This window comes from Gopherus evgoodei, unplaced genomic scaffold, assembly GCF_007399415.2.
Source record: "Gopherus evgoodei ecotype Sinaloan lineage unplaced genomic scaffold, rGopEvg1_v1.p scaffold_34_arrow_ctg1, whole genome shotgun sequence".
NCBI classification, from domain to species: domain Eukaryota; kingdom Metazoa; phylum Chordata; order Testudines; family Testudinidae; genus Gopherus; species Gopherus evgoodei.
The window spans coordinates 452,860-474,341 of record NW_022060016.1 but is presented as its reverse complement, the minus strand read 5'-3'; the positions used below and the strand labels follow the sequence as shown (position 1 = coordinate 474,341).

The window sequence follows — 21,482 nt, the reverse complement described above, 5'->3', positions numbered from 1 at the left end:
CTGGGCAGCGCCTGGCGCGACGGGGCCCTGATCTCAGTTGGGGTCTGGGCAGCGCCTGGCGCGACGGGGCCCTGATCTCGGCCGGGGTCTGGGGGGCGCCCGGCATGACGGGGCCCTGATCTCAGCCAGGGCCTGGGCGGCGTCGGGTGCAACGGGGCCCTGATCTCAGCCGGGGTCTGGGCGGCGCCCAGCGCGACGGGGCCCTCTTGGTTGGGGTCTGGGCGGCGCCTGGTGCGACGGGGCCCTGATCTTGGCCGGGGTCTGGGCAGCGTCCGGCATGACGGGGCCCTGATCTCAGCCAGGGCCTGGATGGTGCCCGGTGCAACAGGGCCCTGATCTCAGCCAGGGTCTGGGCGGCGCCCGGAGCGACGGGGCCCTGATCTCAGCCAGGGCCTGGATGGTGCCCGGTGCAACAGGGCCCTGATCTCAGCCAGGGTCTGGGCGGAGCCTGGCGCGACAGGGCCCTGATCTCGGCCAGGGTCTGCGCGGCGCCCGGAGCGACGGGGCCCTGATCTCAGCCGGGGCCTGGGCGGCGCCCGGTGCAACAGGGCCCTGATCTCAGCCAGGGCCTGGGCGGCGCCCGGAGCGACGGGGCCCTGATCTCGGCTGGGGCGATAGGGTTCCTTTTCCAGGAGATGGGCTCAGCTTTCAGAAGTCTGGACAACACTGGGCTCTGTGCAGCTCTCACATAGAAAAAGAAACCGAAATCTCTTCCGTATGGTGGGCAAAGTGACTCTGTTTCAGGTCTCCGGCCTTGTGTATTTCAAAGAGTAAGTGCCCAGAAGGCCTCCAGCAAAGTGATGTATTATTTACATGATGGGGGTTATTGCTTCATTTAAAGACAGAGGAGCTGCCACGCTGGGGCAGACCAAAGCTCCATCCAGCCCAGTATCCTGTCTCCAACAGTGGCCAAAGCCAGAGCCTCCGGAGGACTGTGTCGAACAGGGAAGCGCGAGGGATCCATGTAAGAATAAAAGAACGGCCGTACTGGGTCAGACCAAAGCTGCATCCAGCCCAGTATCCTGTCCTTCAACAGTAGCCAATGCCCGGTGCCCCGGGGATTAGGGCCCCGTCGCGCCGGGCGCCGCCCAGACCCCAACCAAGATCAGGGCCCCGTCAGGCCGCGTGCTGTACAGACACATAGTAACAGACAATCCCTGTCCCAAAGAGCTCACACTCTAATTAGACAAGGGCGGGTGGGGAAACTGAGGCACAGAGCAGGGAAGCGATTGGCCCACGCTCAGGGGCAGAGTCAGGAACAGATGCCAGGTTTCCCAGGAGACCACGGGACCCCCTCCCCGCCAGCAGGAGCTGTAGAACCGAAATGTCTCAGGTCGGATACTGACAAAATTTTGCCAACTTCAGAGTCCCCCCCGGAGGCACGTGCTCCAAACGAGACGAGGCGCATTCGCTGAGCAAACGCAGGCTTCGCCTTTCCCCCCGCGACTCCCCGGCAGCCGGGGGTTGTCCCCGGCAACGGCCGCTCTGCGGCAATTAGCAGGGACCGCTGGACTGCTAATCCCGAGGAAAAGGGAATTGCAACCAGCACCGCGCCCGGCAGCGTGTGCAGCTACTGCGCCCTGCCAGCGCCGCTGGAACCCCGCCACCCGCGCCCGCCCCTCCCATAGCAACGCCGCCGTTCCCATAGCAATGAGAGACGGGGACAGGCTATAAAAAGGCGACAAACGAAGGAATGTGAAAATAGAAACCCCGACGGGGTTCTAGCCGCTGACACCTCTCCCTCCCCGTGGGCCCGGGGCTCGCCCCCGGCACGGTCACCCCCGAGCTGCCATGGATTTATCCTCACAGCACCCCAGGGCCTGACCCCCGGCTGGCGTCAATCAGCCAGCGCCACACGGCAGTTCATGGGGCCAGACCCCCGGCTGGTGTCAATCAGCCAGCGCCACATGGCAGCCCATGGGGCCAGACCCCCGGCTGGTGTCAATCAGTCAGCGCTCCATGGGACCAGACCCCCAGCTGGTGTCAATCAGCCAGTGCTCCATGGGGCCAGACCCCTAGCTGGCGTCAATCAGCCAGCGCCACATGGCAGCCCACGGGGCCAGCCCCACAGCTGCTGTCAATCAGTCAGCGCTCCATAGGGCCAGACCCCCGGCTGGTGTCAATCACCCAGCACCACACGGCAGTCCATGGGGCCTGACCCCTAGCTGGCGTCAATCAGCCAGTGCCACATGGCAGCCCATGGGGCCCGCCCCACGGCTGGTGTCAATCAGCCAGCTCTCCATGGGACCAGATCCCCAGCTGGTGTCAATCAGTCAGCCCCACATGGCAGTCCATGGGGCCAGACCCCCAGCTGGCGTCAATCAGCCAGCACCACACGGCAGTCCATGGGGCCAGATCCCCGGCTGGTGTCAATCAGCCAGCCCCACATGGCAGTCCATGGGGCCAGATCCCTGGCTGGTGTCAATCAGCCAGCGCCACATGGCAGTCCATGGGGCCTGACCCCTAGCTGGCGTCAATCAGCCAGTGCCACATGGCAGCCCATGGGGCCCGCCCCACGGCTGGTGTCAATCAGCCAGCTCTCCATGGGGCCAGACCCCCAGCTGGCGTCAATCAGCCAGCACCACACGGCAGTCCATGGGGCCAGATCCCCGGCTGGTGTCAATCAGTCAGCGCCACATGTCAGTCCATGGGGCAGACCCCCAGCTGGCGTCAATCAGCCAGCGCCATATGGCAGTCCATGGGACCAGACCCCTGGCTGGCGTCAATCAGCCAGCTCTCCATGGGACCAGACCCCCGGCTGGTGTCAATCAGCCAGCCCCACATGGCAGTCCATGGGGCCAGATCCCTGGCTGGTGTCAATCAGCCAGCGCCACATGGCAGTCCATGGGGCCAGATCCCCGGCTGGTGTCAATCAGCCAGCACCACACGGCAGTCCATGGGGCCAGATCCCCGGCTGGTGTCAATCAGTCAGCGCCACATGGCAGTCCATGGGGCCAGACCCCCAGCTGGCGTCAATCAGCCAGCGCCACATGGCAGTCCATGGGGCCAGACCCCCGGCTGGTGTCGATCACCCAAGGCTCCATTGGAGTGGACGAAGCTTTCACAGAATATCAGGGATGGAAGGGACCTCAGGAGGTATCCAACCCCCTGCTCAAAGCAGGGCCAATCCCCAGACAGATTTTTGCCCCAGATCCCTAAATGGCCCCCTCAAGGATTGAACTCACAACCTGGGTTTAGCAGGCCAGTGCTCAAACCACTGAGCTATCCCTCCCCGCAAGCTTTGCCCACTGACACCAGCTGCAGATTTGGCCCGGGGCCCCTCTCGCCGCAGGTGGCTTCCCCCGAAAGCCCAGACGGGGGCTGCCCGGTGCGTCCCGGGGCCGCCTGGGGAAACGTGGCTCCAAGCCCCTAGCTGTGCCAGGCTGGGAAAGCAGGCGCCTCTGTCTCCAGCGCCAACATGCCTGTAATTAATTTAATAGCCTCATTACCAGCGCCGGGGTGAAACATCAATTAAACAGTCCAGGAGGCTCATTCTGCGACAATGGGATTGTATTTGTTTCCCCCACTTTGGATTGGCGGGTTCCTGGCTTTTTATAGACGCTTTAATCAGGCTTTATAACTCACACAAAAGGTCCCGCTCGCAAGGCCTCAGCGTCCAACAGGGACGTCAGACGCTCCCCGATCAGGCCGGACTCTCTGCACCACGAGCCCTCTGCTCGGGGCTAGGGCTGGGGCTGGGGGAGGGATGAGCTGCATCTGGTCCCACGCAGGGGGTGGGGATCCTGGAAAGCCCTGGAGTGGGGCCACGGGCTGGCACCCCGGAGAGCTGGGTCCAATGCCCAGCTGGGCCAGTCTTTGGACTGAAGCCAGGACTGGACGACAGGGAAAGGATCACTCGATAACTGCCCCGTTCTGTTCGTTCCCTCAGAAGCACCTGGCACTGTCAGGGACAGGACACGGGGCTAGATGGGCCATTGGTCTCACCCACTAATGCCGTTCTTAGGAAAAGTCCCCTGTGTGACCTTGGACACGTCACTTCATCTCCCTGGGCCTCAGTTTCCCCTTGTAACACCAGGGTAATAATTCTCTCTTGTCGATTTAGATTTGAGGTTCCCGGGGGCAGGGGCTGCGTCTCGCCGTGTATCCATGCAGTGCCTGGCACAGTTCGGGCTCTGATCTCAGCTGAGGGGGACTAGGTAGTAAAAGCCACAAGTCACTGTGTGGGTGAGCGCAGGGGCTGCAGAGTTTAAGGAAGGTGTTGGGGGCAGTTCCTGTGATCTGGTTCCCGCCTGTAGCTTTAATGTGGCAAGATAATAATTCCCTGGGACTGCACCTCCCTGTCCTACAGGGAGAGCGCGCCATCGATTAACAGCTGCTCTGGGCTCCATCTGAGACACCAGGGATTCAAACATCCATTGCCCTGAACATCGCCAAAGCACGTGTATCTGGGGCGGGGGGATCAGCGTCGCCGCAGGAAACCCAGTTCCTACCGGAGATCAATAGCCGGTCTCAGACTTGTGCACCATGTTGGACCACATCTTAACAGAGAGATCACCGACCCACCCAGTCTCCTTGCCAGCGTGAATCCACAACGACCTGTGAGCCACCAGAGATGGGGCTGAGAACCATCAAACTACTGCACGCAGCTGGGAACCTCCAGCTCACCGCATCAGCTGAGAACCGACAACTCACTGTGTCAGCTAAGAATCAACAACTCATTGCCTATAACTGGGAACCACCAGCAGCTTCCCCTTTGAGAGCTATTGTCTCAGACTCTGTGCAGACCTAGGCAGATGTTGATGCACCCCACCACCATCAGCTGTCTCAGGCTCTCTGCAAAGTCAGGCAGCATCACTGCAGCTGTTACTCCTGGGTCACATTTTCAATCTTTTCTCCACAAACTTGAGGGTTAGAAATGTATTTGTTTAATGACCGTCAAGTGCCTGCCATAATCACATGGCTGCAGGAGCCAGGGCACCAGACACCAGTATAATGACCGTACATTAACCCAGCCCTGCCTCTATTTGTCTGAGACTGTAGCTGTGAGTGGGGGAGCGGCCCCAAGTGTAACTGATGCAGGGATGTCTGCCTGAGTCTGCAGAGAGCCTGCGACAACAGCAATGTCAATAGATTGTGGGTTCCTTGGAGCAGGGACAGTCTTCCTTCAGTGTTTGGAAAGTGCGTGGCACATGAAATATAATCAGTCGTGATAATAATAACCATTGCTACCACTATGGACTAGTTAGTAAGTACAATCAGTATCGCCATGGTTACCTTACTTCTTCTGTAGCAACACACAGCCAGAATCTGCCAGGCTTGCTCATGCTGAGAGTTACTTTTCCTCCTCAACTAGGGTCACTCATCTCCTTGGGAAGACTCAAGAACTAACGAACCACTTGTTCTGGAGTAGGGGTTGTAGAATGTGACTCGTAATGAGCCCCCGATTTCTCCTGATTTGCGGCACATGCCCCACTACGATGGACCAGTGGAACTCAATGCCACAGGATGTCAACAAGGTCATTAAAAGTGGCTGTGGATTTGAGGATGCCATAACTGTTGGGTGGGCAGGCTGAGATGCCTTAAAGAGGTCTGATTGTCCAAGGGTGGGCACCTAGCATGGCCTGGAAATCTTGACTGGTTTATATTATAATCATAGTCTTTATAAGCACTTGTCATCAGTAGATTGCAAAGCACTTTCAAAGGAGGGGGATATCATTATCCCCATTTTACAGAGAGGAGAACTGAGGCCCAGAGAAGGGAAAGGACTCGCCCAAGCAGGCCAGTGCTGGAACCCACATCTCAATCCACTCCTCTAACCACTAGGCCACACGTAAATCAAACGATGGGATAGCCAGCCCCGCTTCCAAGGCAGGTCCCCCCCTGACCTGTGATCCTTTTAGAGATCAGCCCATGCGCTGAAGCAAGGGGGTTTATAGCCCTGCCAAACCTCTGGGTTGGGTTGGTTTTTGGAATATTTACTGTTCTGGTTCTGGATTTCCTTGTTACCCATACAAACATCAAACCCTTGTTCTCAGACCTGCTAAGCTCTCACACCACGATTTTCACAAGGGACTAGTGAAAAGACACACGCTCAGGAGCCAGATACTCGGACTAGCCCTGGTCTTTTGCGGGACAGAGGCCAAAGAGTCAGGAGCGAATGATACTGACAGACCGACAGCAGCGCTTGGTGCCTCAGGAACAGCAAACACGACGCGTCGTCATCTCTCCCTCTTCCTCTCTAAAGACCTTGCCGGAGATGGAACATCCTGAACTGGCCCAGCTAGTCGTGAATATTCACGTTTCATTGGGTTTGAAAGTGTGCTCTCAAAGCCGGAGTAGAACTTGCTGGTGTATTTACAGAGTAGAGCGGGTCGTGTCCCCTGCATGTTGCGCCAGTTGTGATACAGCCTGCTGCTGGCTTCTTTTTCCTCCAGGTTGGTGGTAGGTGCCGGCCTTGTAGCCCTGGAAGCAGACAGGGGAATGCAGCAGCGTGAGGTTCCTGCGTGCCACTAGTGCCTCCTGTCGCACGGGGACGCAAGAGGACACGCCTAGACAAGCAGTCACTGCAGGGAGTGAAGCTGGGATCGCTGGATCAAAGAGCACGAGGCACCAGTGCCTGGCCAAAATATCCCGGTTTCTACAGCTCAACGGCTGGAGTGGACTCATAAACCTCCGCCAGCCACCAGAGACGGACAGAGAGGCACGCGGTGTGAATGCAGTTTACGCACGCCCCCCTGGCCGGGGAAAGATCCCTGTTCCTGGATTAAAACATTCCCAGGGCTGCAGACTCGACCACGATGCTGGGTAAGTTGTTCCAGTGGGTAGCTCCCCTCCTTGTTAAAAATGGACACCTTTCCATCTGAATTTGTCTAGCTTTCCAACTATACCTATAAAATGATGGGGTCTAAATTAGCTGTTATCACTCAAGAAAGAGATCTTGGAATGATTGTGGAGAGTTCGCTGAAAACATCCACTCAGTGAGCAGCGGCAGTCAGAAAAGCGAACAGAACGTTGGGAATCGCTAAGAAAGGGAGAGATAATGAGAAACAAAATATCATGTTGCCTCTGTGTAAATCCATGGCATGCCCACATCTTGAATACTGCGTACAGATGTCGCTTCATCTCAAAAAAGATAGATTGGAATTGGAAAAGGTTCAGAAAAGGGCAACAAAAATGAGTAGGGGTATGGAACGGCTGCCATATGAGGAGAGATTAATAAGCCTGGGACTTCTCAACTTGGAAAAGAGACGACTAAGGGGGGATATGCTAGAGGTCTATAAAATCATGACTGGTGTGGAGAAAGCCAATAAGGAAGTGTTGTTTACTTCTTCTTGTAACACAAGAACTAGGGGTCACCCAATGAAATCAATAGGCAGCAGGTTTAAAACAAACCAAAGGAAGTATTTTTTCACACAATGCACAGTTAACCTGTGGAACCCCTTGCCAGAGGATGTTGTGAAGGCCAAGACCATAACGGGGTTCAAAAAAGAACTAGATAAATTCATGGAGGACAGGTTCATCAATGGCTATTAGCCAGGATGGGCAGGAATGGTGTCCCTGGCCTCTGTTTGCCAGAAGCTGGGAATGGGTGACAGGGGATGGATCACTTGGTGATTCCCTGTTCTGTTCACTCCCTCTGGGGTACCTGGCATTGGCCACTGTCGGTAGACAGGATACTGGGTTAGATGGACCTTTGGTCTGACCCAGTACGGCCACTCTTATGTTCTTCAACTTCCGGCCCCTGGGACCATTAGACCTGCTAGATCGAAGAGGCCATGATCAAATCTTGACAGGCCTGAGTTCAAGTCACCTGCTTCCTGGGTCACCCTGGCCAAGTCTCTTCCCTGCCTCAGAAGCGGTTGGAAGCATAAATACGGTAACAGTTGAGGGCTGCTCAGATCCTGGGGGAACGTGGGCCACTGAAGTAGCTTTGATCAGTGGGGAACAGCTTCCTGGGGGGATGCTCTATTCTGAAATGAGAGTGACTTGATTCTGGAGTAATTACTCCCATCACCAAGCTCTGATAACGGAGTGTCCACATTGAGGAGTTATTCTGGATTAGCATAGCCGCTCAATTTCCCCCATGTAGACGAGCCACAAGTGTTTGAAGTCTGGCACCCCTGCGTCACCAGCCACCCCGGCCATTCGCTCTGTTTGAGCTAGGCAAACTGAAGTGCAGAGGGAGGGGAGCGACTGGCCAAGGTCACGTGTGGCAAAGGCAGGAGTGGAACCCAGATCTCTCGGAGCCCGGGGTCTTAACCACAAGGTTGTGCTTTTTGATCCCCAGACGTTTCAAAACAACAGCAAGTGGGAGGGAGGCCTGGAGGGTTCCTGCAGCGATTTATTGTAGGAGCTACATTTTTAATGCACACTTTGCAGGGGGGAGAGGAAACATGTCTCCCTGACAGCTGTTCCTTGTTCGAGCCAGCAGGGGGTGCAAGTGTACATCAATTGATGCTCCAAGGAGGCCAGGCATCCTAATGGTCAGAGCAGGGGACCTGCTTCTTCATTGTCCTGCACCTTGTGCAACCATTTACCTGGGGACAAAATACTCCCAGAGGAACTGGTAGCTTTGGCCCCTCACTCTGCACAGACTCAGGGCCCAGAGGCCCTGGACTTTTGTAGGGAGTTGCTTATAGCAGAGGACCAGGAATCAAAGCCCCTTGCTACCATTTCTGGCTACGAGAGGGACTGATATCTAGTGGTTAGAGCAGGGGGCTCCTGGGTTTTAGCATCAGGTCTGGAAGTGTTTTCTAGGAGTTAAAGCAAGGGAGGGTTTGGGGCGATATCCCCAATTCAGTAACGAAATAAGCCCTTTTCGGAGCCCGGTCACTCTGAAAATCAGCCAGTGCTCAGTCCATTATTCACGGTCCCACAAACGGTTCCTCAGCACCCGAGGAGAGAGAGAGAGAGAGAGAGAGAGAGAGCGTTGCCCCCTTGACTAGCTCTGCTTGGGCTCAAATGCCATCAGATCACCGGTGGATCCTTCAGCTCGTCCTGATTGGGGCACAACTGCCGACTGCCGTGACCGTCCGGGTGGAAAGCTGAGTTGGAGCTCAGTCTCCAGAGCAGCCTCCGGTTAGCCTGGGGGAAGCCAGGCTGGGGCGAAGGCTTAGGCTGGGAAACCTTTAGCCTATTTGGATCGGACAGCTGGGCGCCAAACCAGGGCCACATGTCGAGTCCTTTCCCCAAGGGCCTAACCCTGGGGATTTGCTCTGGACAAACGCTCTTGGTCTTTGGTGGGAATTCGACCTGTGTGAGGCCACCAGGCTGGCACTGGCTGACCTGACAGCATTTCTCCAAGTCCCAAGGAGCAACTCTACCCTGGGTGGGCACTGAGCTAGGTGGGATTAATGGGGCTAAATTCCATGATGGGTGGGAGGGGTAAATGAAAGCCAAATTTGGCCTCGTGCGCCGGCTGCTTCTCCCTTCCCTGGTGCGTTTCAAGAGGCACGTGGGTAAAGCAGGGCGGGATCCCCACCCGTGGGAGGGGGCCACAGCTGGGGGGGGGAGGGAACCCGCCTTTGAGCCGAGGGAGTATTACTGTGCCAGGGCAGCCTCTGTTGAAAAGAGACCAGCTGCAGTGCTAACCTAGGTGTGATTAAAGGAAAATAGGGGAGGAACCGGGATTAACGCACAAAAGCCAGCTGCACTAGATACAGCCAGGGCCAGGGACTGGAACCTGACCTACGCCTGCCACCCCTTCCCCCTGCCCAGCCCTGCTCGCTTGGGTTACTGGGCTGGCTGCCGAGGTAACTGAGCGAAATTCCCTGGCTGTGCTATGTAGGGCAGCCTGGACGATCCAGTGGTCCTGGCTGGCTTCCTAAGCTACGAAGTCCGTTGCAAGCAGCTCTGCACCTTGTGGAATGATCTGCACCAGCCCCCTTGGGACAGGAGCAATCGTGTTCCACCCTCACTGCGCACTGGTCTAAGGGGCTATGCAGCAGGGAGCGGGGGCAGATTCGGGCCCCCAGCAAAAGCTGGCACCGATGGAAGCAGGAGCCATGCTGGAGAGGAAGCAGAGGAGAATCCCCATGCTCAGGGAGGAGGGGGAGAAGATACAGGGAGGCAAAGCTCACTCCAAGATGTGGGGATGGGTCCTCAGCGAGAGGGACTGCACCCACCACCCCCAAATCTCAAAGCACGAGAGGCTGAGCTGACAGATCCAGCTCCCACAGCTCCTAGGCTGCAGCAGAGCCATGCTGGGGGACAAAGAGTCCCACCACTGCAGCCAGGGGCACAGGGGAGGAAGTAGTTTGATCTTGACAGTGCCTCTTTCAAACCATGCCCCTGCCTCGCTGCAGCCCAATTACAGCCTGACCTCAGGGCTCGAGGCTAACGAGGGTTCATATAATGACCGGTCAGTACAGGAACCTTTCCCTACAGCCCTTGGGCCAGTGCTGGTTTATGAAGGTTAAGAGGTGACTTATCCCTGGCTGTGAGTACCTAGACGGGGAACAGAGATGTGATAACCGAGGGCTCTTCCATCTACCAGGGGAAGGATCCAATGGCTGGAAGCTGAAAGTAGCTGAATTCAGACTGGAAATCAGTGCAAACGGTTAGCAGTGAGGATACGTAAGCTGTGGAACAACCTACCGAAGGCTGAGGGAGAATCCACTTCCTCACTGGGCCTGATTAAATCAAGACGGGCTGATTTCCTCACAGCTCTGCTCTGGTTCAAACAGGAACGAACGCGGGGAAGTCACAGGGCCTGTGTTCTGTCTAGGCCGGCAGAATCCCATTTTATTTCTTGTAATTTTGGCAGAGGATACAGATGTTTATTTCTAAACATTTTTCTGTTTTTATCAATTTAAATTTTCACAGTTGTGCAAAACTACGGATTTAGAGGGTTGTTTTTAGATTTTTCTCTCTCTAAACGCTCACAGTTACAGGAAACTATGCGGGCTGGAGGGGGAAATCAGACAATTATTTAATGGCAGTAGATGCTGAGATTCAAAAAGTAAAGAGCTTTATAACCGTTAAAACACAAATCGCCAACACATTCAAAGTGAATCTCCTTCAGTCAAACCCAGATAAGTTCTCAGGCAGCATTTTTCCATACATTTCTATGATCATGGATGGAAAGAGTTTTCCTCGGTTTTTGTGAGATGGTGAAATCGATGCTTATGGACACCAATAAAAATCTAATTTTCCAAGGTCAGTGATACAGGAGGTTAGACTATATGATCCCAGTGGTCACTCTGGCCTGAGATAAATCTCTCGGAGCGCGGGGTTTCCACCCACAGTGGGAGAGGTTTTCTCTGACACCCACTCTACGGATTCCTGGTAGCGCCAACCATCACCCTAAGGCCTGGCGTCTCCGCTAAAACGCTCTGGCAGAGAAGGACTTGCCCACATGCAGACACCGCCAGACTGACTATTCCAGAGCAGCTTTCCCTGTGGATGACCTAGTCTGGATTAATTCATGTGCTTCCAAAGTGGATTGGGCGATCCTCGGGGGAACAGAGCAGCCACATGGGGGAGCTATTGCAGAATGGCCTATTTCACCACGGCTAGTCCAGTCGCTTTCCCTGTGTAGACAAAACCTGCCACTAAGAATCAGGTCCCTCACAACACACTCGAATGCTGAATGTGACCAAGTGGGGAACTGTTTTATTTTTTCGTGGTTTCCCAGTGGGTTGCATGCAGAGGGGGTGGGACTCAGTGTCCCCGGGTGTTACTGGTTTAACGAGGGGAGGGGAGAGGGAGTTTGTTGGGACACAGGACCGGAGAGGGACCCGGGACCCCGGCCGATGGCCTGGAGGATGGAGACCCCAGCGACTGGTGACCTGGCGACCCGCAGACCCAGCTCAGGAGTCACAGCCGGTTCTGGTCAGTGGGGGACAATGGGCTGCGGGAAGAGGACCCCGGTGACCTGACCAGCCGGTTCCAGCCAGAGGAGGGCGGAGAGGAGAGGAGGCCCAGGCAACCCTGTTTACCTGGAGAGAGGACAATGGACAGAGGCAGGACCTGGGGCTGGGGGTCTCGGATGCCCAGCTGGGAAGCAGGGGGGCTCGGGGCTGGAGAGGGGGAGCAGGCAGAGCCCAGCTGGATGCAGGGGAGACTGGGATGTGCTGGGCTGAGGGAGGCCAGGCCTGAGCCCCTGAGAGTTTCCTGTGCTGGGTTCAATGCTCAATAAACCCTCCTGTGTTACGCTGGCTGAGAGTCACTCCGTGCCAGAGAACAGGGTTTGCATCAACCCCTTTGGGGGGTGGAGGCCCTGGGGATCCAGAGCGAGGGGACTCCTTCGGGGGGGGCCCACAGCAGATACAGACGTGCTAAGGCTCAGAGAGGTGCAGCTCCAGGAGGTGGGAGGGCCTGACCCCGAGCGAGAGTGGACCCCCAGGAACAGGACTGTCTCACTGAAAGGGGCACCCCCCATGGACCGCATGGGGCCACGAGTGGGCACAATCTGTGAGTCCGTGACAATGAACACTGAGCTCCTTTAATTCCCCGCCCTCGCCCCTTAATCACCCTGGGCTCTGTCCTCCTAGCACCTCCAGTTTGTCTCCAACATGTGTAGGCCAACAAGGACACCGCAAGTGAGCAGGGTATTACAGGGGACAGTTACCCCAGAGAAGGAACCAACGCCTCCACACCCCCAAATCACATTGCATCGCATACTCAGATCAAATCCGTGGCCCAGCGTCCCACCGTGAGTCACTAACACACACGTCCAAACCCCGACATTGTCTGTTCCGCTGCAGAGGACCCTCCGGTCCCAAATCCATCCCTGGCGTAACTCCAGAGAAGCCAGCGGATGGATTTCACCCAGCAGCAGCATCCGATTCCTTTCCTGGTTCCACTAACTCAAGATAACCCTGTTCCCAACACAGAGCAAGCCAGATGCCAATCAGCAAAACAGGCGCTGGCGAAGTGGCTGATGAAACATTAGCTGCCGATGAAATCCAAGTATGAAAACGTTGCAAGGAACTGGCTGTGTGTGCGAGTCGCACATATTACAGGCGCACAGAATTCAGGGCTTTACCACGCACGTGAACCCAGGTCATTATATTACACACACGTCCATAAACCCAGTTCTTTATAATACAAACACATCCACAAACCCAGTTCTCGACACTATTATATTGTGTACGCGTAGATTCACATATACAGCACCACAGGAAGCAGGACAGCTCAGATGTGCACCACAAACCCCATGCTGCTAACAACACCCCGAACCAGTCTCCTTGGGCTCAGGTGGTGGGGCCGGGGCTTTTAGAGCTGTTCCCGCTGGCACTGGGCTTTTCAACAGGCCGTGGGATGTCAGTGGCCACAGATTTGCTACCATACTTTGGGGGACACAGGGGGAAGATGGTGGGTTGATTTCTTCTGGAGACAGCTCGAATCACTACATGCAATTGCACAGAAAAGGCTCCTACTCTCCAAAGCACATCTGCCCCGATTCCAGCTGTACAGATCCACACGCAGCATGCTGAGCAGCGAAGGCTCGCTGGCAGGGGGGCCGTCGAGAGAAGTTTCCCACAATCTTTACCTCAAGGGACCAAATGCATCGCTGGTGTAAGCCCACTGGTGTCAGTGGGGGCCAGATCCCCCACTGGCATAAAGTGGCATCGCTCCCTCGGCAGCAATGGATCCTTTGGACCCTATCTGTGGCTTCTAACCCATGATGTTAATCAGCTGTTGCTTTACTGAGGTCAATGGGGCCAGAACCCCAGCGGCTGTAAATCAGTGCCACGCTGCTGAAGTCAACACAGCTGAGCCAATTTACCCCATGATTTGGCCAATGGCTCTAAACTATAAGCCCCTACATGAGTGAAAAAGCCCTTTAGCTGTTACGACCGAGTGACAGGTACAGGGTGCCCCTCCAACGCATTTCCAGCTCCTTCCTTTCCGGTCTCCAGGGCGTGGGAAAAAGCTGGTCTCTCTCCCCAGGCTTTGGAGGGGAGGAGGAATATGCTTCTGTTTCAATTCCAGGCAACTCTCTGTGCTAAGGTGGGTAATACTTTTTCCCTAGTGATGTGGATGTACTTTCAGAGAGAGTCAAGGCCATTTCAAATAAATACACAGGCTCAAGCTTGGCTCATTCCTCCCAGATGTGCTGCCATCTCCAGCAGCACCCACCGGCCCCAGCCGAGATCAGGGCCCCATCGTGCCAGGTGCTGTACAGACGGAGCGAGCCCGCATGCCATGGAAGAAACAGCCTTGAAAATGGGATTTCAGCCTGCTCCTGCCGTGTTACCAAAGGAGAATCTCATCCAAGTCCCACACACTCCGGGATAATGTTTGGAGACAATGTAACTGCATTCTTAGTCCAGGTTGAAGGTGGCTTCCTAAGGTAAAACCCAGTTTTCAGGCAGCCTAACTTCTACCATGCTGTGAAATGTCACCACCCACTATCTTCCCACAGAGTAAATGATACCACGGGGTCAGATCCTCTGCTAGCACAAATCAGCACAGCGGTGCCACTGAAACCAGCATGACGCTGACTGACATCGGCCCGGGATCTGGCCCCATTGACACCAGTGGTGTGACACCAAGTCACACCCAATGGGGATCTGACGCGATTGACGCTAATGGAGTCAGATCCTTTTCACACCAGCTGGGGGTCTGGCACCACTGACTCCAATGGAGTGATGCTGATTTTGACGCCAGCTGCAGATCTGGTCCCACAGACTCCCTGGCGTGACACCAATTGACACCTGCTGGGGAACTAGCCAGTAGGAAATAATTCAAAGTTATTTCATCTGCTGGGCTGTCCCAGTGCATCTTGCTTTCTATCTTTTGGAGAGTAACCACTGGAGGGTCAGGTCTGCTGCCTACCACACACTCAGCACTTTAATCATCATCCTATTTATTACCACCAGAATTGCTAAAGCATGCGTCGCTGCAGGGCAGGGAAACCCAGCTGATCTCTTCAGCAATGTTTTCAGCTCTAAATCCCTCTCTGGCCCAGTTCAGCCCGGCCCCACTGAAATGGATGGCGCTGCTTTAGGCCAGCGGATTTGGCCCAGCGGATTTGGCCCATGCCATATCAAAAGCGGGTTTCAATGCCTGGAAAATAAAGCCACTTCTGGCAGAACACCTGTCCCCATAAATAATGGGAACGCCGCGTGTCTGCCATGCTGGTCTGCCACATTCATAGCAGCGCCCCTGTTCCAAACACAGGGGCCCCTTCTCCGGGCCAGCGACAGGCATGAAAACATTCATTTCCCAATCCAACGTGGGCGCTGCCATCCCTCTGGCGAATGGGCCACTGGCACTGGGTGGCTCCCTTCGGAGCAGGGCACAGGCTGGACATGGAGCAGGCGGGTAAAGGCACCGGGTGGATCCAGGAGCGGGGGAAGACAATGGAAGTTTACAGGGAAATTTTAAAAAATTGATTCTGATCATTAAAGGGTCGGGAGGAACCGTGGCAGGATCCATCCCAAGCCGGGGGAGAGGGGCATTGTTTTCTGCCGAGGCATCGGTCTCAAATCTAACATGGCACAAGTCGGGGGGGGGGGCAGGTTCTCAGGTGGCGTCAGCTCCCTTTGTGCCAGCTGCAGAATCCGGCCCCCGTGACTGTCAGGAGACACCCCCCGAATGGGGGGAAGCGGTGGGGAAGATGCCAGGGTAACGGGGAGCCAGGGGCATGCAAGCGATCAGCGCAGGCAGAGACACAAGGGGCAGCTGCCCCCCCAGGCGCCCCCCCCCCAGCCAGCAGCGCCCCCCCGCATACCTGGGGGGCTGCTCCTCTCTCCAGCCTGGGGCTGCCCGCGAGCTCCGGCGGCACCAACTCACTGCTCCATCTCGCCGGCTGCGGGCTGCGTGGGGCGGGGGGGCCGCGCCGGGAGAAGCGCCCCCCCGCCCCCGCCCAGCTCCCGCCCCTGCAGCCGCCCGGAGCCCGCCCAGTGGGGGGGGGCGGAGCGCGGGGCGGATCCTGGGGAAAAGGGGGCCTGGGGCGAGCGGGGGGGCTGGGCGGCCAGCGGAGCGGGGGCGATGCCCGGTGGGGGGCGATGCCCAGCACCCAGGGCGCGGCTCCCAGTCCCGGGGAAAGGGGATCTGGGCAGAGAGGAGACCCGGAGCTCCCGAGAATTCAGCACCTCACCAGCCGGGACAGCTCCCAGCTCCCCCCACCAGCCAGTGCGGGACAGCTCCCAGCTCCCGCCCCCCCCAGCCAGTGCGGGACAGCTCCCAGCTCCCCCCCTCCGGCCAGTGCGGGACAGCTCCCAGCTCCCCCCCTCCGGCCAATGCGGGACAGCTCCCAGCTCCCCCCCCCCAGCCAGTGCGGGACAGCTCCCAGCTCCCCCCCTCCCCAATCCAGTGCGGGACAGCTCCCAGCTCCCCCCCCCCAATCCAGTGCGGGACAGCTCCCAGCTCCCCCCCCCGCCAGTGCGGGACAGCTCCCAGCTCCCCCACCCCCCGCCAGTGTGGGGCAGCTCCCAGCTCCCCCCCTCCCCAATCCAGTGCGGGACAGCTCCCAGCTCCCCCCCCCACCCCCAGCCAGTGCGGGACAGCTCCCAGCTCCCCCCCCCAGCCAGTGCGGGACAGCTCCCAGCTCCCCCCCTCCCCAATCCAGTGCGGGACAGCTCCCAGCTCCCCCCCCCAATCCAGTGCGGGACAGCTCCCAGCTCCCCCCCCCCGCCAGTGCGGGACAGCTCCCAGCTCCCCCACCCCCCGCCAGTGTGGGGCAGCTCCCAGCTCCCCCCCTCCCCAATCCAGTGCGGGACAGCTCCCAGCTCCCCCCCACCCCCAGCCAGTGCGGGACAGCTCCCAGCTCCCCCCCCCAGCCAGTGCGGGACAGCTCCCAGCTCCCCCCCCCCCCGCCAATGCGGGACAGCTCCCAGCTTCCCCCCCCAGCCAGTGCGGGACAGCTCCCAGCTCCCCCCCCCCCCCGCCAATGCGGGACAGCTCCCAGCTTCCCCCCCCCCGCCAGTGCGGGACAGCTCCCAGCCCTCCCCCCCCCGCCAGTGTGGGACAGCTCCCAGCTCCCCCCCTCCCCAATCCAGTGCGGGACAGCTCCCAGCTCCCCCTCTCCCCAATCCAGTGCGGGACAGCTCCCAGCTCCCCTCCGCCAGTGCGGGACAGCTCCCAGCTCCCCCCCCCCAGCCAGTGCGGGACAGCTCCCAGCTCCCCCCTCCCCAATCCAGTGCGGGACAGCTCCCAGCTCCCCCCCCCAGCCAGTGCGGCACAGCTCCCAGCTCCCCCCCCCCAGCCAGTGCGGGACAGCTCCCAGCTCCCCCCCACATCCAGTGCGGGACAGCTCCCAGCTCCCCCCCCCCGGCCAGTGTGGGACAGCTCCCCCCCACCCCGCCAGTGCGGGACAGCTCCCAGCTCCCCCCCATCCAGTGCGGAGCAGCTCCCCCCCACCCCGCCAGTGCGGGACAGCTCCCAGCCCCCCCATCCAGTGCGGGACAGCTCCCAGCTCCCCTCCATCCAGTGCGGAGCAGCTCCCCCCCACCCTGCCAGTGCAGGACAGCTCCCAGCTCACCCCCCAATCCAGTATGGAGCAGCTCCCCCCCCCCACCAGTGCAGGGCAGCTCCCAGCTCCCCCCTCCCCCCGCCATTGCGAACAGCTCCCAGCTCCCGCCACGCCAGTGCGGGACAGCTCCTCCCCCCACCCCGCAGCAGAGCAGGAAGCTCCCCAGCGCTCAAGCTCCAAGGCACCCAGCAAACCCCCCTTCCCCTGGAGCTGGGGACAATTCCAGTTCAAGTTTGCCAGCGTCCCTAGCCAGGCCATGAGGGGCAGGAGAGAACCCGGCTCCCTGGGCAGCACCCCAGCTCTAGCCCCACTGAGGCAAGGCTCTGCATTCAAAGCAAAGACCCACCCCCCACGCCCTAAGACAAGCCTGGGGCGGGGGGTGGAGACTAGTTCATGCATTTGCCCTCTGTGTGGCTATCTCCAAACCCACTGGCACCTGAACGCTCCCGCCGAGATCAGGGCCCCACGGGGCCTGGCGCTGCACACAGGTGGCATGAGACAGCCCCCCTTGAGGAACTCTCTGTGTAAATAGATGAAGCGTCGGGAAGGGAAACTGAGGCACAGAGAGGGAACGGGACTTGCCCAAGTAGGAGTAGAACCCAGGTCTCCTTGTCCAGTGCTTTACCGAATAGGCCACACTGCTTATAACCCTGGAGCACCACAGAAATTATTTAGGGCTGGGATGTTCAAATGCACCTAGGGAGGGGGTGAAATTTCCAAAGGTGCCACCACCTTCCCTCCTCTACATTTGCTTGAATACCTGGTGACTTGTCTCCATCCCCACCCTGCCTCTGATCGCTGGCTTTGCTGTCGCTCTCTGCAGCGGGTGGGGGTGGGGGAACAACAGCAGAGGCCACTTCTAGAGGTTGTTGGGGGAAATGCTCCCAAACCCCCAACTTCCTTTGGTTTCCCGGCCATACAACAATCCCCCTCATGAATATGCAAAGTGCCCAGAGTTCATTGGTTCCAGACACTGCATAGGTCAAGCAGGGGAGCAGGGAGAAGAATGCCAGAGCCAATCGGCTCTGAGCAAACTGCATATTTATTACCTACCAACGGTGAGAGGGGTGATTAAACTGAAACCTTCCCATTTAAAAGAAAAAATCCTCTTGGGTAATGGGTCCATCCAGGAAAGCTTAAGGGGACAAATCTCCTTAAAAGAACAGGCCCATTTCCATGTGACTGTACGAAACCAGCTGGGAGAGAAATTCCATTTAAACACCACCCTGCTTGATTTATTTTTAGCGCAGTTTTCTATACAGGCATCTTGCTAACTTCCTGCACGGTTGCCTATGGAGAGAGGAAATTAAGATCTTTCGCCAGTTCCTAACGGCGGCTGCCTTTCGTTTTCCAGGTGCACTACAGAACTCAGCTTAAAATACACAAAACTCTTCCAACTTGGCTGCTGAGACGAGAACGGGGGTGGTGGGGTGGGAAGCAAGAGAATTCAGTGCTGGTAAGAGTCACTGACTGACAGCAACTCGTACATGGCTGATAGTTATTCTAACGAAGGCCAGGCCGCTGTATGAGACACAGTCCTTGGCCTATGAAACTCGCAGTCCAGCTAGACGAGACTATCTCAGGGGAGAAGAAAGGAGGGGTGATTCACCCCATTTCACAGATGGGGAGACTGAGGCCCAGAGAAGCTAAATGACTTACCCAAGCTCACACAGGGAGTCCCTGCCCCAAAAGGCTTCCACTGTAAGCCAGGCAAAGAGGGAAAAGAAAAGGCACCGAGATGGGGCATGGGCACCCGCAGCAAAGGCAAAGAACAGAACCAGATTTTCCAGTCCACTACTCAGCCTGCTCTGGCCTGCACCAGAATTCATCCTGATGTTAAAGCAGTAAATCAGGGGTAGGCAACCTATGGCACTTGTGCCAAAGGCAGCACGTGAGTTGATTTTCAGTGGTACTCACACTGCCCGGGTCCTGGCCACCGGTCCAGGGGTGGGGGCTCTGCATTTTAATTTGATTTTAAATGAAGCTTCTTAAACATTTTAAAACCCTTATTTACTTTACAGACAATAATAGTTTAGTTCTATATTACAGACGTATAAAAAGAGACCAAAAACACTAGCATGTATTGCTGACACACGAAACCTTAAATCAGAGTGAATGAATGAATACTCGGCACCCCACTGCTGAAAGGTTGCCGACCACTGCAATAAATACCCACGCTCTCTCCTACACACACCCCCTGCTATCCCATCCCCTCTCCGCCCCCACACCTACCTGCCATCCCATCACACCCCACCAGCTGCCAACCCACCACGGGAAAAACGAGAGGTGGGGCCTACCTGGCAGCTCTTTTTAAAGACTTGGAGGCACGGGAAGGAAAGAGAGAGCATGTACGCTGGGGCTGGGGAGGGAGAGGGAGGATGGGCAGGACCAGGGTGGAAGAGGACGGGAAGGGAGACAGGAAAAAGGAGGATTCAGTCTATTAAGGGAGGGAGGCTGAGATAACAGCTCTGCTGCATCCTGGTGTTTCACTCACACACACCCCAGTGACAGCCGCCCACAGAAATCGGCACGAGGGCCAGAGAAATCCTGCTGAGCAGTAGAAGCAGCCTTTCCCGCAGCACGGCGGCTGAGACGGCTGCAAATGGCCACAGCTCAGAGATGCTGGGTTTTGCTGAGATCATTAGTTCCACCTCCCTGGACGTTGCTGTTTTATTCGTCGTGTACGAAGTGACACTGTGGTCTAGTGCTTAGAGGTCTGCCCTCATGCCCGCTTGGCACGTCACTTCCCCGCCCCGTGCCTCAGTTTCCCCATCTGTGAAATGGGGTAATGCAGCTGCGCTGTTTTGTCGAGCGCTCTGCGATCCGCCTGAGAACGGCTGGGGGTTATGAGAGGAGTGCTCCCTAGGAGCCGTGCTGCACAGATCTGAGGTAATGAGATGTGGCACAAAGAGGTGAGTCACATTCTGAGCGCAGGAGGGAGAAATGGCTCCACAGGTGCCTCCTGTCTAACAACCCGACACTTGCATAGCTCCTAACAGCGGAGGATCTCTCAGCGCTTAACAAGCGTTAGCAAATTCAGCCCTGCAGACGCCCGGCCTCCTGGGTGACAACTCCCCATCCCGCTGAGTGAGTTCACGGCAGCGCTCGGAACAAAAGCTACATATCCTGATGTCTGCCCCTAAAACAAAACGTCCCCCTTCCCCCCATTCATCAGGCCCCACTGCCTCAGGCTGGGCAGCTAGAGAATCCTGGCTCATATGTCTGCCCCTAGCTGCTTCCAGCCTTCGCCAACCACTGCAGCCCCCAAAACCCCACAGAGGCGATCCAGAGACTCCCAATAACCGCTGCCGACTCTCCCAGCTGCTCCCTCCTGGCTGCAGCGCAGAAGGCAGCACTCCCGGGTGCATCATGCAGGAAATCAGCCAGATATTCCCTCCCTGCAGCCTTTGGAACTGACACACCCTGACGCCTGTCACAAGCTGGTGTCTAATATTAAAGGTGATTTCTTGTCTGGCAGGGGTACATGGGGCTGCCTGTCCCTGGCACCTGTGGCATGGCAGGCTGTCAGGCGGTGAGCCAGGCCTCCTGGGGAGCTGCTCCCTGCTCTCCCCCCACCCCCAACTCACTGGGTGACCCCAGGCAGGTCGCTGCCACATGCCGTGCCTCAGTTTCCCCATAAGCTGTAAGACGGGGAGAAGTGTAACTAAAGGAAACCAGAAGGGCCCATTTTGATCGTCCAGCCTAACCCCCGCAGAGCACCTCCCCTAGCGATTCCTGCATCCAGCCGACGCTCAGGCTGGGCACAAGCTTTCAGACAGAAATTCAGTGGGAACATTGGACTGGACAGGACCTCCTGGGTCACTGAGTCCCACCCCTGCTATCACAGGCCCCCCCTTCAGAAACTGACCAGGGTCCATCCTCCTGCTAGTTCGGAGGGTTCCCATTCGCAGGGCTACTCCAGAACCCGCTTGACTCAAAGACCGCAGGTGATGGCGAATCCGGGGCCCCCCTGCGTTGGTTCTTCCAGGGGTTAAAGACCCTCGCTGCTAAACACGACCCCATTTCTAGTCTCCGCTTGTCTGGCTCCAGCTCTCAGCCGCTGGCTCTCCCTGGCCTTTGCCTGCTAGCCCAAGGG

At 57.4% G+C, this 21,482-nt stretch overlaps 1 protein-coding gene across 2 annotated transcripts in view; it reads right to left on the bottom strand.

Annotated features, from left to right (window-relative positions):
* SLC8A2 (solute carrier family 8 member A2) overlaps positions 1 to 21,254 on the bottom strand; it is an 82,233-nt gene extending 60,979 nt beyond the window's left edge. The window contains exon 1 of one of the 2 annotated variants that reach the window (XM_030544503.1): positions 19,684 to 21,254. The gene's annotated coding sequence lies outside the window, so the exon portion shown is untranslated. Of the gene's footprint in view, positions 1 to 15,643; positions 15,730 to 19,683 lie in introns of those variants that run through there. The other variant, XM_030544502.1, reaches the window with a different exon arrangement.
* Between the last annotated feature and the right edge of the window lie 228 nt (positions 21,255 to 21,482).